This window comes from Lolium perenne, chromosome 3 (genome assembly GCF_019359855.2).
Source record: "Lolium perenne isolate Kyuss_39 chromosome 3, Kyuss_2.0, whole genome shotgun sequence".
NCBI lineage: Eukaryota > Viridiplantae > Streptophyta > Magnoliopsida > Poales > Poaceae > Lolium > Lolium perenne.
Window position 1 is genome coordinate 335,864,655 of NC_067246.2, and position 9,403 is coordinate 335,874,057.

Consider the following 9,403-nt stretch of genomic DNA (forward strand, 5'->3'; position numbering starts at 1 on the left):
GAGCTGTGTTATGGAGGTTCGTCAGGGTGGCGTATTTAGTTAGCCACGTCTGCTTCTCAAGATCTGTTGCTGACGTTCCTCCGGTTTTCCCAGAAGTCCCTGATGTCGCGGCCTGGTTTTTGAGCGCCCAGTTACCGCAATCTGGCACATACGTGCACATGTACCCGTGAGGGATCTCCTTAGGCGCCTCCTGCAAGAACTGGCAGTCACTAGGGTCACCATCGATCTTGTAGACGACGAATGCCGGTGAGTTCGGCACTTCTGGTGCTGCCAACGCAAATGGCAACGGTGGACGGGACTGGAGTGGCAACTCTCCTTGATGCGTCCCGAGAGCTGGTCCTGACGGCGAGTACTGGTGCCTCATGATCTCCTGGATTACCCGAAGAGCGACACGCTCCAAAGTGTTCACCAGGTTCTCAGAGTGGCGGTGCAGCGAGTGAGCCACCAAGTAGTTGATCTCCTGCCGCAGGGACCTGGTGCGTTCTTCCGATGGGGCGGATAGGTCTATCCCATCGAGTGCACCGTCAGGCGAGAACCCCTTCCACCTGATGCCATGTGAACGGGTTCTGTGAAAAGAGCCGATGAGGTCGGCTTCGAGGATTGCTTTGACCTCGTCATACTTCTTCTTGAGCTCGTCGGTCAGATCCTCGTACGTGACTGGGGTGCCGTCCGCCATCTCAGATGTAGATGGCGATGTGGTTGATGACGAAGCTTGTCCCACCGGGCGTGCCAGAATGTGTTGCGGTCAAAACCCACCGGCGGGCAGCGCGGGCAACACAGTAGAGCCGGGAACAACTTAGGGCTGCGGCTGGCCCTGGTCCCTCCGAGCGACGGCCCGCAAAGCCTCTGGTACACACGTCCGATGCTGATGCAAGGGCGTGCCACCTGACCTATACCTGGTCAGGAAGGTGATGGAGATGCCTCTCTTAGTTTCCTGCATGGCATACACGTAAACATTAAATACAAGCCTCGATCGGCTCTCAGGTTATCCTGTGAATCGGCTCAGGGAGCCGATCCACCCATGATTCGTGCGAGGTGCCCGAATATATGGTGGTCCTGCTTGATCAAGATAAAGCTAATGCGATCTACGACGATTTAGGGCTTTCACCGCATAATCGGATCATCCTACTCACGATTGGGCCTCGCGGCCACGCACGGTGATCGTAAGCCGATCCTAGACAAGGCCTAAAAACCAACACGAGGTTGATCCCCGGAACATCCTGTCTAGGACTAGCAAACGACACCCTACGCGCCGCTGGATCCTCCAACCCTTTGTAAGGCCTAACTATTGCAGATATTAAACTAATCCTTGAAGAATCAAGGAGCAACCGTAACGGATCGGATCTACTAAATAATGATCAAGCGGGGTGCCGCCCCTACACCTAGGATAGGTGTAAGGGCGGCTAGACATGCAAGGGTTGCACTACGATAGCATGCGATACGAAGAACAATGCTAACCCTAACATATCTAAGATAACTACGTTGCTCGCCATCAAAAAGGCTTCAGTACGAGCAACGCATGAACAACGAGCATAAGCTTGTGCTGCCTAGATCGCAAGATGCGATCTAGGCAGCATGATGCTTACCGGTAGAAACCCTCGAGACGAAGGAGTTGGCGATGCACCGAGATTGATTTGTTGGTTGAACGTTGGTTGTTGTTTATTCCATAAACCCTAGATACATATTTATAGTCCAGGGGACTTTCTAATTTAGGCGTGCACCTAACCGTGCACGGGTAAAACTCTATCTACGATGCGATCTACTAAATTACAGATACACGGGCACGTTAGCCCAAACATTGTGCATAACAGGCGGATTCACGTATTCCTTCCGCATATATTCTTCAAATCCATCTTGATCGCGGCCCACCTCTGACTCGGTCAAATTCCGGTGATAACAACCACATAGCTACCGGTACAGCCCTTAGCCTCGAGGAAGAACTACTCCCTCCTCATGGGAGACAGCAGCGGTGATGAAGATGGCGGTGATGTCGATGGAGATGCCTTCCGGGGGCACTTCCCCGTCCCGGCAGCGTGCCGGAACAGAGACTTCTGTCCCCCAGATCTTGGCTTCACGATGGCGGCGGCTCTGGAAGGTTTCTCATACCGTGGCTTATTCGTATCGAAGATTTAGGTCAGGGACCTTTAAATAGGCGAAGAGGCGGAGTCGGAGGGGTTACGGAGCCGCCACACAACAGGGCGGCGCGGCCAGGGCATGGGCCGCGCCAGCCTATCATCTGGTGGCCCTGTGGCCCACCTCTGGTCCTTCCCGGGTGTTCTGGAAGCTTCGTGGAATTCTAAGATGCTGGGCGTTGATTTCGTCCAATTCCGAGAATATTTCCTTACTAGGATTTCTGAAACAAAAAACAGCAGAAAACAGGAACTGGCACTGCGGCATCTTGTCAATAGGTTAGTTCCGGAAAACGCATAAAATCATCATAAAGTGTGAACAAAACATGTAGGTATTGTCATAAAACAAGCATGGAACATAAGAAATTATCGATACGTCGGAGACGTATTAGGGCCCGATGCGACCTCTTGCTTCCGCCTTCTGATTCTCCTTTCCCTTCACGCTGCTGACTCCGGCTTCGATGGCTGCCTTCACCATGTTCCTTCGCTGTTGCCTTCGTTGTTCCGGCTTCTGCGAGGCTCCGGGTTGCGCTCCTCGTGTTGGCTCCGACGGGGCTCCGGCGTGCGCTCTCTGTTCCTGTTCCTCTGAGGGACCACGTTGTCGCGAATGTCTATTCCACCAGGCCCATGGGGTCTAGTGTTTCCGGCTGGACTACGGCGGCGAGGAGGTGGTGGACGCGGGTATCCGTTGGGCGGAGGTGACGGATTCCGGTACTTGTCTCTACCAGTGTACTTCGCATCCTTTCCCTTCCTTGGATATGACGGAGGTGTCTTCGATGGTACAGGGATTGGATTCGGGTGTTCTCTGGTTCTCCTTCTGCACTAGGAGGATCCGGTGCGCGATTCGTCATCGTGGTGCTTGCTTCTGGAGGCGTCCTTTTGCGCAGTGGAAACGCATAACTCTGGGTTGGATTCCAACTTGCGCGAAGTGTCTGCCTTGCTCTGTTGCCGCACCGCTGAAGCGACGAGCGTGCGGAGGTGGTTGATGTCGATTTCCTCATCCTTCTTGTTCAGAAGCTCCACAGCCTTCTGCATGTTCTCCTTCAGAGTTGTGAGTGGCTGCAGATTGGAGGGAGTTGCGAAGGTGATCTTGCAGGGGCCAATGGCGTCCCGCCGGATCTTATCAGCTTCCTTTATTTTGGACTCCTAATGTTTTCGGAGTTTTTGGCCTTCTGCAAGGAGTCAACAGCTTCACGCTCTCTTTGGCGGAAGCTATCCATTACTTCTTGAGCTTCTTGCCTTTATTCCAACATCGCATCTGCGGTGGTGGAGATTTTCTTGGCAGTAGCCAGCATCTCCCTTCTTGTTGCTTCTAGAGCTACTGGATCTGCGGCTTCCTCCGGAGTTATAGGCTTGTTAAGAACTTCTGTGTGAACTAGGGCCCCTATGCCTGCTTGCTCCACGAGCACTTTCGGGGTCAGGTAATACTTGTCCCCAGAGAAGTTGTCTTCTCCGGATTCCGACGCAGCGCGGCGACAAGGTCGCGATGGCGGAGTATCCGAATTGGACGCTATCAGGAGGGCTGCTGCAGCGGGAGCCTCTTCGTCAGCGTCTTTTCCTAACCCAGTTATGGTCGCTAGCACCTGCTTAGGCGGGACAGATTCCGCCTCAGCTTCCTTTTCGCCCTTTAGCTCCTTCAAAGCCTGGTCGAATTCCTCCGTGTTCATGGACGAAGCATAGTCAGAAGTCGGGCTGAGGTTGCCCAGGATTGATTCTTCTACGTTTCCGGCCTCCTCTTGTTGATCCGGTGCGCTGCTATCTCCGGCAGCCTCCTGCTGTTCCGGGGCGTCGCCGGTTCCGGCAGCCTCATCCTGCATGGGTCCGGCTTCTTCCTGAGGAAGAGCGATTCCAGCGGTATGTGCGAGGAAGTGCACGAAGTGACACCTTTGCTTCTCTAACACCTGGGAAACCCAGGCGAATCTGCATTGGTCTTCCACCGTTGTTTCCAGCTCAGGGGCGGATTGGGTGGGTTTTGATTTTTCCAGATCTAAGGCGGAATCTTCCATAGGAAGCTCCAGCATCTCAGATCGGATCTTCGCGATTGCGTCCTGCTAAGCGGCGGTCGTGTCAGCGTTACTTACCAGGGCGTTTCCGTCGGAATCGATGGTTTCGCCGATGAAGATGTGTATGCCGCCAATCGGGACGATGGAGAGCTTGACGGGGTCGGTCCCAGCCGGAATCCAGCACTCGTCCTGCGGGACGATTGGAAAGTTTCTGGCGTAAAGGACACGCCCCACAGCGATGGATTCGTTGTAGCTTGCCATGGTGGAACCCTCCCGGTTCCGGCCTCCAGACGCCGCAGGCCCCACGGTGGGCGCCAACTGTCGTTGCCTATTCGACGGTACTCCAGAGGAGGGATCCTCATGGAGGGGAGAAGAAGTAGGGGCCATAGGGCGGAGAGTCCTCGGGACGGTCGTACGCGATTTACCCAGCTTCAGAACACCTGCTCGAAGACAGAGCCTACTGCTGCTTGTCTGGAATTATCTGGGCGCTTTGGCGTTGTTACAATGAGTTGTGGTTGTGCCTCTAGGGCTCCCAGGATCCGGCTTATAAAGGCGCACGGATCTAGGGTTTACATGGAGAGTCCTAGCTGGATTACAGGTTGTCTAACTACGGTACAATATCTTGCCGTGTATGTCAAGCATCAGCCTTCCATCTACGTCGTACTGGATCCGGGTTCCTCATGGGCCTCCACGGATCCGGCCTCGTCCGAAGGTCGGTTAGGATCCGGCTCCCCGATCCTGGGCTGGACTTCATCCTTCATGATCAACAGCAACTGGGCGGCCCGATGGGCCACATGCCACATCACCGTCTGTGGGCCACCCGGGCTTGCGGGATCTAGGCACTGTCGATGGTACACCCATGAAGTATACCCACAACAAATGGCTTACTACCTATTTACCAGAGTTCATTGAAATTTGAAGTACATATGTGTTAAATATGAACTTAAATAAAATTACAGAAGACAACATAGATATATTGTAAACTATCATGCAAATTACACATATGATGTATATGATCTTCAAATTTTTCCATGATAAATTACAATCAGAAGGAGAAGAGAATATGTAACAATAAGCGAGAAAAATTACAGTGAAAAATCTAAACATGTAAAATTGATAACACGATTTAGTGACAAATTTGTGGAAGTCCAAGTCGAAGGAAAAAAAGGTTGTTTTGGATTCAGGTGGCACTTCTGCTATGCCGGCCACTAGAAGTATTTTTAGGCGACACCAGATGTGCTTTTCTTTCCACATTTAGATTCTGTGTTAATTATTACTTGCTAACCTTTTTTTATTTAAACTTTGTAATAATCATTGGAGCTTTTGGTGGATCATATGCATTTTCTTTGCGAAAAAATCCTTTTCAAATGGAAAAATAATAATCCCTTTGATGCATAATAAGTGCCGGCGATTTAGTATGACTTTAATAAGTTGTACAAAACCACCGACCCTTATCATGGATTGAAGAGAGTGTATATGTGCTTCCATAGACCCCCAAGTGCCAAGACAGTGTAAGCCCCCAAAGGGTATCGGGAGTATTATTTAATCGCAACCATTTTACTTCTAACCCCGAACATATATTATTTAATCTCAGCCGTCTTTGAAATCCTTGAAAACGTTTCAGCATTGGGGTCTATGAAAGCACAAGCCTATATATAATTATCCAGCTAAAAGATTACACTTTTGATTGCATTAATAAAATGACAGTGAAACATTGGCACAAAATGACACTTTTTTATAATTAATTTACTTTATTGTCGCTCTTTTTTATTGGATCTTGGATTTTGTGCAAGAACAAATTCCATTTGTTGAACCGCATATTTAGGTTGGGTCGATGAAAGAAGGAAAACTTCCAGCCGGTCGTGGTCTGAGACAATAAGTAGTGCATGCACTGCACCTGACATCGATCTGTAGGCATCGATCCATTTTCTTCTTCCTCCCAAATGTTGGGTTTTCCTTGTTTTGGACGATGGAACGGGACCGACAGTGAGCTCGAAACGCACTGTGTCACAGTCAATTGATGCTGTATGTCGCCCATATCCCGTTCTAATTTCGTCAGCGTTGACGTAAACAACTCCATCGATCAGGTATATGTGCATGAATGCATGGCTGCTCCCACACGCGCGAAGCAGCTCGCCACCTTCCTCTTCAATGTTAGCTTCGATCTAGCTGGGTAGCGACGCCACGCAGATGCAAGCAACAATATCCTCTGATTCTAGTATACCCTGCCTGCCGCTGCTTCCTGGAACCAACACAGATAGAGTTATGACTGATGATGACACACACACACACACTACTCACCATCATCTTATGCATACTAGTGCCAAATTATATAGTTGTCCGCTAGCTATAATGCTATATCAAGGCCAAATGCCAACTCCCAACTGTCGAAATAAATTGAGTAGTGTTTTACCCGAGAACTGAAGTCTGCAAACCGAGCTCGGGAAGAAACTTGATCAGATCAGAGGTTCTTTGATTTGTGGGATTCTTCAAATACTTGAAAATAAAAACTATGCATTTTCTGTATTTTTTTGAATTAAGTGGATAAAAATTAATAAAATGGGCAAAAGTAGGTAAGATGATCAACAGGATTATGGGATCCATCGTAATTAGGATGCAAAACGACGCCCGACCCGCCAGCTTCATAGTCAAAATTAGTCAGGTTAACTGTAGTACAATTACTTTCACGGGTTTATATGGGACGTTCGCTTATATCCGTACCCGCAATGCCAATACTATCCACAGTTGTGTGATCTTGAAGCATCCTACAAATTTGAATACCACGTCAATTCTCATCAAAAGTCATCGGGTCGTGACTCGTGAGACTTTTGATGGATACACCAGACAACGGAATAATCTTCTTATGTTCCAAGTATGAAATTTTGAAGAATATAAGCTAACTAGGATCGATCGAGCCTGCTTTATAATATTGAAATATATATATATATATATATATATATAGGTAAATATATATATATATATATATATATATATATATATATATATATATATATATAGGTCTGCTATTCTCGAACCGGTTCGAGAATAACTATTCTCGAACCCTTTCTGAACTTCCCGGTACATGGATGTGAACTTCTTTTTCCCTTAATCTGAACTTCCCGACGGACTTCAATATTGTGCAGGGCGAACTTCAGAAACTTTAGTCTAGTTTGAAGTGAACTTCAGAAAATATAGCAAACTTCCGTCGCATCTGAACTTCCCGCTGCATAGCAGTGTGAACTTCTACACGGAGCAGCAGAATTCCATGTTTTGGCGGACAGTGTTTTGAGGTTTATTTTTCAACCATTTATCGGAATCGTACATATGATATACCATTGAAAAGATATGAAAATTTCGCAACTTTTTCGTGCTGAAAGTTTTTAAAATTCCGAACAATTTGAAAGTAATTTCAAATATACAAAACAACGTTTTCGCGGATTTCTCCCTGCTTTCGGACGCTTGTTTGCCCTTAATTTTTACACCACTTGTCGGATTAATACATATGATATACCATTGGAAAGATATAGAAATTGCGCACCATTTTTGTTTTGGAAGTTTTTCCAAATTTTGTACGCTTTAAAACTAATTTCGAATATACAAAAAAGTTTTCGCGGATTTCTATATATTCGTAAGGTTATTTGGATCCATTGTTTCAACCGTCTATCGGATTGATACAAATGATACCCCGTTGGAAAGCTGTTGACTAGGCACAAACTTTTGGTTTTGAACATTTTACCAAATTATTTAGGATTTAAGAGCAGATTTCAAAATGCTTGAATTGGTTTCCGCTCAGAAAAACCGAGTACCTAAACATCCCCTGTATATGAAAGTGAACTTCCAGGTTTCTATTAGTGAACTTCGTGGCTCAGTATAAGTGTTTTTAATGTTGGTTTTGTCGTAGTTTTCAAACTTTTTATCCGGATGCAAATAATCCGGGTGCAAATAATATACCATTAAAAAGATATCAATTTTGTGCAACGTTTTCATGTTGATTATTTTCCAAAATTTCTTGCGATTTAGTAGCAATTTCAATTATAAAAAACTCTTGACATATTTTCTTGATAGTGGACTTCCATGCTTTACATAGTAGTAACGTTGGAATTTTTCACTATATTTGAAGCTAGACTGAGGATTTTATAATAAACTTCTGGAGTTCCACGAGTGAATTACCTGGTATTTATAGTTTGTTTTTCCATACGAATAAGACAACATTTGTGTACAAGAATGAACTTTTATACAATAGAAATGTGAACTTTCTGCATGGATCTTTTTCTCAACCACTACCCAATAAAGAAAAGTCAAATTTTCTACACAGAACTTCTCTCAAAAAAATGAACTTATGGATTAATAAAAATGACGTCCTGCTAAAAAAAGGGCAAACTTTTTAGAGGCATTCAGAGCGAACTTCCCGCCAAAAACTTCACCTAGATTAGAAGCAAACTTCTTTTGGTAGATGAAGTGAACTTCCAAACGCACATTTTATATGTCAACATCTTTTTACGAGACATCACACATACCACAATTTCAAAGACGATCTGTAAAATAGGAGGTAACACACAACGCACAAAGAAAAACATCAACTCGGCCAGAGCCCAATGACTGAACTACTCATGGACTTAAAACGAACTTACACTGAAAAAGCTAGCTAACTGAACTTCACATCAACTCAGGGCAGCACACAGAGTCATGACAACAAAGAATTTCCTGATGCCCTAGGAGACAAAGCCATTGATGGCTAGACCACCACCAGGGCTCATCGTAGTCCACCAGTCCTGCCTTTTGCATGGAGCTGACTTCCAACTACTGCTACCTTGTCTTGGAAGTCCAGCCCCCTGATTCACATAAATGGCTCAATTATAAGACATCAAATTTGTTAGGCCAAAATTAGACCACTTCAAACAAATAGAAAGATGAACCATAAAAAAATGAACTGATTTGAGACCAGAAACTTGAGCGCATATCCATGGTGTTAGAAAGTCGAAAAGCATCAGTACAAAATGAAATGTAAACGTTCTTTTATAAGCAGACTGAACTTCTACCTTTTTACGGTCTAAAACGCATCAGCACGTACATACTAGCAAGACTGAATCCCCGATCCCTGCATAGTAAACTACCCACAATGGTTCTTTTTTAACAAGGTGAACTGTTGTTACTATCGAGGGTATGTTTAGTAATAAAAGTTGACATCACAAAAGGAAATCTTGAACTTCATATCACGCATTTAGTACACATCATTTTTCATTTACACCAAAATATTAAACTTCATATTTC